The sequence below is a fragment of the Homalodisca vitripennis genome, chromosome 3, assembly GCF_021130785.1.
Source record: "Homalodisca vitripennis isolate AUS2020 chromosome 3, UT_GWSS_2.1, whole genome shotgun sequence".
NCBI lineage: Eukaryota > Metazoa > Arthropoda > Insecta > Hemiptera > Cicadellidae > Homalodisca > Homalodisca vitripennis.
Window position 1 is genome coordinate 33,698,485 of NC_060209.1, and position 6,697 is coordinate 33,705,181.

Here is a 6,697-nt window from a genome sequence, read left to right on the forward strand (position 1 = left end):
AAGACATTATTTTGAATACGGTGTTTAATAAAATTGCCAAAGTGGTATGCAGGATTGTACGGCGATCTATACACATATGTCTTTCTTATGCATAGTAAAAGAACAATTCCTATTGTCCTGTATTTATTAATATTAGGCATAATATTTGTGTCTAAGCATGAATGGCCTGCTGGTATTCTGGCGTGTCCGCCAAAGTATTGTATATAATATTTGTATTTGATGCTCTTTGATGGGCCATAAACTTCCAATGTTGGCGGGAAAGTAATTTTTAGTATTTTCCCTGGTGGTTTTATTATTGATTCAGGGTCATATACATTTATTTATAAAATTTTTATTTGCTCAATATAGTTTGTTCTTATTTAAAAGTTATTACTGTCTCTGATGATATTTATTTGTTTATTTAACTCTTGTTAGTACTAATGCTTACTTATTTATTTGCTGATGTTAAATTGTTTATAAATGAGATATTATGGTTTTGATTCGTTGGAAACAAATGAAAAATTAAAATAATATGTAAGAACCAAATTGGTTTTTAAACAATGATTTATTTATATTTTATTGTGTTCTTTATATATAGTTACTAATAATATTATTCCTTTCCATGACTGTATCATTTCCTTGAAACTCAATACTGCAATATAATTAAAAGAGTCTAAATGAACGTACTTCTTCTGATGTGGCACAGTTACTGACAGGGAATAATATTTAGGACAGGGAATTTATGATGAACATGGTATAGACATGTATTAATAGACAGGTATCTCTTGATATGGGGCACAGCCTGCTGCTGACTCACTCCACAAAGTGCTACTAGAGTGCAGCCTTTCAAATGTTTTGTTTTTAACGATCAGCTCCTCCTCAATCGTAACCCATAAGTTTTCATTTATGAACCACTATAAAGTAACCACGATCTTAAATTTGTTGAATTTAAAATGTGGCCATTACGTCATAGCATTACCTCATGGCCTTATTTGTCTTTCCTTTTATATGCGCATTATAAGTCATGAAACTAGAAGAGTTAAAATTACCGGAACTTGCCTCGGATCTTTCCTTTACTATATTATCTTCAACATCTTTTAACTTCAGTCAAAAAATTATTTTATCATTTATATACTTGAATCCTAAATTTCATAGGCATCTACTCATCCAAAGAGTCAAGGATGTCAAAATACACACAAAATGTCGTACGTTTTTGTCATGATCCTCTAAGTAAATACGCAATGTTGATTCAGTCTCAGTTACTGTGTTTGTGAACCTCTCTGTGTTTGGCAAGAGATCAAGGACTTAGTATGTCTGTTTTCAACTTCAACGCACATTTGAACATTATTATTTTTAATGTATAGAAAGCGAGAATACATGTGTAACACATGTAACTTAAGTTCATTTAAATATAACATCTTAGGAATTTGACATTTTATTTCTTAATTACGAAATAGAGCAGGCAGTAACGTTTCTATAATTATAGCTGTAAACAAATAAAAGAAATAATATAAAATATTAATTGTTATGCATTTTTATGTTTTTCTGTTCTCAGTAAAATATATGTAAAGCAACTAAATACACTTTTATTTTCTTGCACTCACAAATATTGGACTTTAATTTATAAACAAAATTAGTATTAGTCTATGTAATACAATTATATATGTTGTGCAATAACCCAAATAATGGATATTTGTTCTAGAAATTATTTAAAATGATCTTCAAATATTATTTGTACAATAACAATTTATCAGAGGAAAGTAAACGGATTTTTATAAATAAAAATAATAATAGAGTGACCAGAATAATGGAATTGTGAAAATAAAAAAACAAAGTGATGGATGGACAAAGTTTTGATTATTAAGAAGGTTTTAACTATGAAGTTTTATTATTTAAGTATATAAAACGATGAGCAAAAGTATACTTTACTATATACAAAATTATATTGAATATTAATAAATATACCTACTATGATTTACGCACTATGAAGACAACTATTCATGAATCAATTGTATTAAAATAATATATAAACATCAATATGACATACAAAAAGCTTTTAATCCTTCAATTTATTATCTCAGGCAGTCAGCATTCGTACATACTGAAACGTTTAATGTGGTTTTATGGAGAGCTCTCTGATATAAAAGGGCACTGCAGTAAAAGTTTATTAGCGTTAAACTAATGCAGCTGTTATGGAGCACTCCAGATATGATTTTATGAAGTGCTAGTTAAATGTATAATGATGATGATGATGCTAGTTAATCCACTTAGCTCCTGTGTTACATTGCATTAACCTTTAGTCCAACACTGTGTAATTACAAAAGCCACTGCAAAATAATATATATATATATATATATATATATAAACATTGAATCACAAAAAGTACTTGCTCCGCCGGGACTCGAACCCGGATCTCTCACTTACCGAGTGAATGTGCTACCATTGCACCACAGAGCCCTTACTTTTTACGATTCAAATATTTTGTATTTAGCTGTTTCTTTCACATATGTGTTTAAATAAGCAATCTAACATATGATTGGAAGACCAAATACCTGTCGAATGACTTTTATTTATATTCATTAAATTTTTATAAGTGGCAATAGCCTAATTCAATTTTCAATAAATATATATACATATATATTATTATATATTATACTATTTTGTTTATATATATATATATATATATATATATATATCATGACAAATATCAAACTAAAGCATTGTTGTGTTTTAACGTTTGTGTTACAGTGTTTCGTAATTCTGATTTAATATCAGGAGAAAACTTTTAAGTATGAAATTAAGAGCATTTAACTTAAATGCATATTTATCTGAATCTAAAAGTAGTGGTTGATGATGAATTGGTTTAATTCGAAATTTACATTTTACAAATAAAACATAAAAAAGTGTTCAAAAGTTTATTCTTGTATATTTATTTAGACAAATAGTTTTATTATGCTCTTTAAATATACAGCACAGTCTACGTTTATATTCCATTATTACTTTAAGAAATCATTGAAGAGAAATTTACTACCTAAAATACTCCTTCTATCTAAATATTCAAGTGGAAATGGCAAATACATTATCTGAGATATGGTTACCACATATCCTCAAAACCCATTACAATGATACATGTATATTGCTATGTGAAAGGTAGTTACTTGACGTTTATGTGTTTTATTGTGAAATATATTTTGGTTTTTAAAAGTAATATTAATTATATTTTATTAATAAAAGTTACTGTTTGATAAAGCATATGAGTAAATTACACATATGGTAAACGATTGTTTCATTGGTTATATGCAATAGTTTATTTCTCTGGGTTCAACAGCTTGTATAAACGAATATTTCTTCTTAGTTTAACTTACGCATCTGAACTGTTATGATTTATTATATTATAATTATTAGTGTATAATACATGAATTTTATGGATCATGATATGAAGCGGATTGCATAGTAAATGATTAAATAAGGTGTTTAGAATGTTGAAACATCCAAACAGTAAAATACAGAAAACTTTGTTTTTGCTTTATAGGCAGTAAATATTTTTAACCAATATGTTCGTATAGAAACTGATTAATCAAAGTGAGACCCGCATTTACTTTGAATGGTTGATTTTACAGGCGTTGTAAGCCGTCCGGCCTTAGTTTAAACTCAGGCAAATCTGAGCAGCATACAGGGGTTTTTGAAGTTTGAAAGATGTTTAATCTCTGCTTTTAGATATTTTAACGATATAATATTTAAATGTTTTCTACTTTATAATTACATATTCGTTTTACGTACGCTATATTATAACTGTAGAATAAATCTGTTATGTCATTATGATTTTATTTTAACTTTGTGTATTAATGAAACACAAGAATATAGAACGAAACAGAAAGTTTATTAAAGTACAATTCCTAACCTTCTTTTAGAGTACTTGCAAGACATACATTTTCAATTAGAACGCATAGATTTATTATGCATATCTATATAACTCTATAGATTGTTTGTAATGTAACTTAAATAAACAATTTGGATGGAATCCCTAAGATAAAATATGAATGAACAATTTACTCAGAATTAATTTACAAAAAAGTTTTAAGAGTGACAAAATTTTTTATAGAACTGCATTTGCTAGTTTTGTTGGAAAAATGGGTTTGCATAGATTAAATGGTTCGTGGCACTCAAATTTGTTACACATTTTGTAAGTGTTCTCAGCTCAAAAATTAAAAAAACGACTTAAACCACGAAAACCGGGTTTTTTATTAATTTTTAGAAGTTTCTTAGAAATACCTCCTTCAGACAAACCGTTGACGATAAACCTATGTTATAATTCAGGAAGAATTTATCGACAGTGTAAATTTCCTTCCACTTCGAAAACTGCATTGCTAGTATCGCTAATTCCAAACTTTACTGGAGCTCATTACCTATACTCGCCTCTACACTCTGGTTCACTCTTAAAACACTAATCCAATTATGGACTTTTTCAAGTTGGATTGTGGCAAGTAAAGCTTTGGATTTCAAAAAACCGTGATTGGACGGAATGCTTTACATTCTTAGAACAGGTTTCTCAGTAAGTTATATTATTTAAAGTGGAATGATCGCCTTGAATATAAACATGTTATAGTACTAAAGTGCAATCTATTGATAATCTATTATTATTATTAAATTTCCTCTCATTTTGAGAAATATGGTCAATTAAAAAAAAAACTATCTTGAGCCCATTACTCTCTATATTTTCATATTTTTAACTATAACACACAGTATGGTCAGTAACTAAATCACAACTATGAATACTAGTATTTGGTTAGAAGTTACTTCATATTTTGATTAATATTTGAAGAACAATGTTTAGATCAGATATATTGGTCCGTTTTCTTGTACATATTGCAAAACATGCGTTAATTGTGCATATTGTAATGCACAATTAAACAATGTAGATTGTTAAAATAACATTGAAATAGAGGTAACCAACACAATTCAATACAAGGTACATTTATATTTAAATTTCAGAGGATAGTAAAATGATTATAATGTAATACATAGTGGCTTGCATTATGATTTTTAATAGCAACATTTACATTATTTATAAACAGAAATAAATGTTGATAAACTGTTAATAAACTCACCCGTACTTTGATGATGGTGAGGTCATTGCTCTTTCATAAAACAATGTTTTTAATTACTAGCAATGATTTATTAGTAACAAGTAATAAAACAATGATTGATTTCTCAATGGTTAATATGTTGCTATTGTTAACCTAAATACCAGGAGTTATACGTTGCTCAATTTATCCCCCTGTACAATTCCGGTGCAATATTGTGAACTCTTGGCTGTCAAGTAACAAAGCCAGCGCTTTCTTGGCCTTTGTTCGAAAGAGGCTTTGTGTACAGAATTTATTGAGCAACTTGCAGCCACAACGGCTGATATAACAACAGCAAGTACCTACGAAACAATATTACTTTTATGGTTTCTTTATTTTAATACACGATTAATGTGAAGTAAACTGCTACACAGTTCTAAATAGTAGGTATCTTTTTAACAATAGACAAACACTCATTGAACAATTTCAGAGGGTATAATCGAGATTGCACAATAAATTGGTTTCACCAGTTGTCTTATGACATAATGACCTATTTATTTAATTTCTACTATAAAGACTACAAAAAGGTTACTGAACGAATTACTGTAGCTAAGGCGATACAATGAACCGGACTAGGATCTGAATCCCGGTCTATATAAATTATTCTTTAATACTAATCAGTCAATAAAGATCTGAATTGAGATATATTCGGTCATATTTAGCGATATATTATGCTATCTTTTTGAAGAAAATATTTGTTTTGTGGTCAGTTACAAGGGAGCTAAATTATTACGTGGCTTTTGCTCCAGAGAGATTACTTCATATGTACAATTTTTATGTATAAAACTGTTCTATTTATATTCATAGGACAATAGAAGCCAAAATAAATTATAAATTTAATAAAAGAATATTTTGTTAGCTTCATAACTATCTACATCCAAATGAGGAAGAAAAGAATTTAGAATATAATAGCTTTAAAATCTCGCACAGATTAAATTTTATAGTCACCTTTTGGAATATTAATGGAATATTATTACCTCTTTAGGGTAAATAAGGTAGTAGATAAAAATGTAATGTACTGCTTGAGATGTCATTATAAGGCAAATCAAGGTTTTATGTTGTAACTTTTAAAATACGTGAAATAAATATGTACAACATTGCAAGCGTACCGAGTAAAAGGCTTTGCTGAAGTCCATAGATAATTTGATGTTCGAAATATCCTACAGATAGAAAGACAATCAAATATAAATAAATTGGTTACAGTTCCAGACAGACAGAAGAGAAATTTTGCCAGTTTACTGAATGGTAAGCTTCCAAAACTCTGATTCAAAACGCATGGTTAGACATGCACCATCGTGAACCTAATTCTATGTAGAAATTAAGTTTCGTACAAATTAATCATTCTAAATATGAAATATTTCTTGGGAACTCTGTAATCATTAGGCGATGTTTAGATTCAGCTGTACGCGCCTAACACTAAAAATGACGTTGCTTATGTAAATATGATGTTACACACAAAATTAGTTCATTAAATGTTACATAGTCTATAGCTCATTTCAGAAAAATATTTAAGGTTACAGGTAGTAATTAATGACACGAAAAGATTTTTCAAACAGTTTACATCCTCATCATTCAATGGACAAGTATAATGTAAA

At 28.6% G+C, this 6,697-nt stretch overlaps 1 non-coding gene across 1 annotated transcript; it reads right to left on the reverse strand.

Moving 5' to 3' along the window:
* Positions 1-2,365: 2,365 nt before the first annotated feature.
* On the reverse strand, positions 2,366-2,436 carry Trnat-ggu. The gene has a single exon. It is a non-coding gene; the product is annotated as a tRNA-Thr (tRNA).
* Positions 2,437-6,697: the final 4,261 nt, after the last annotated feature.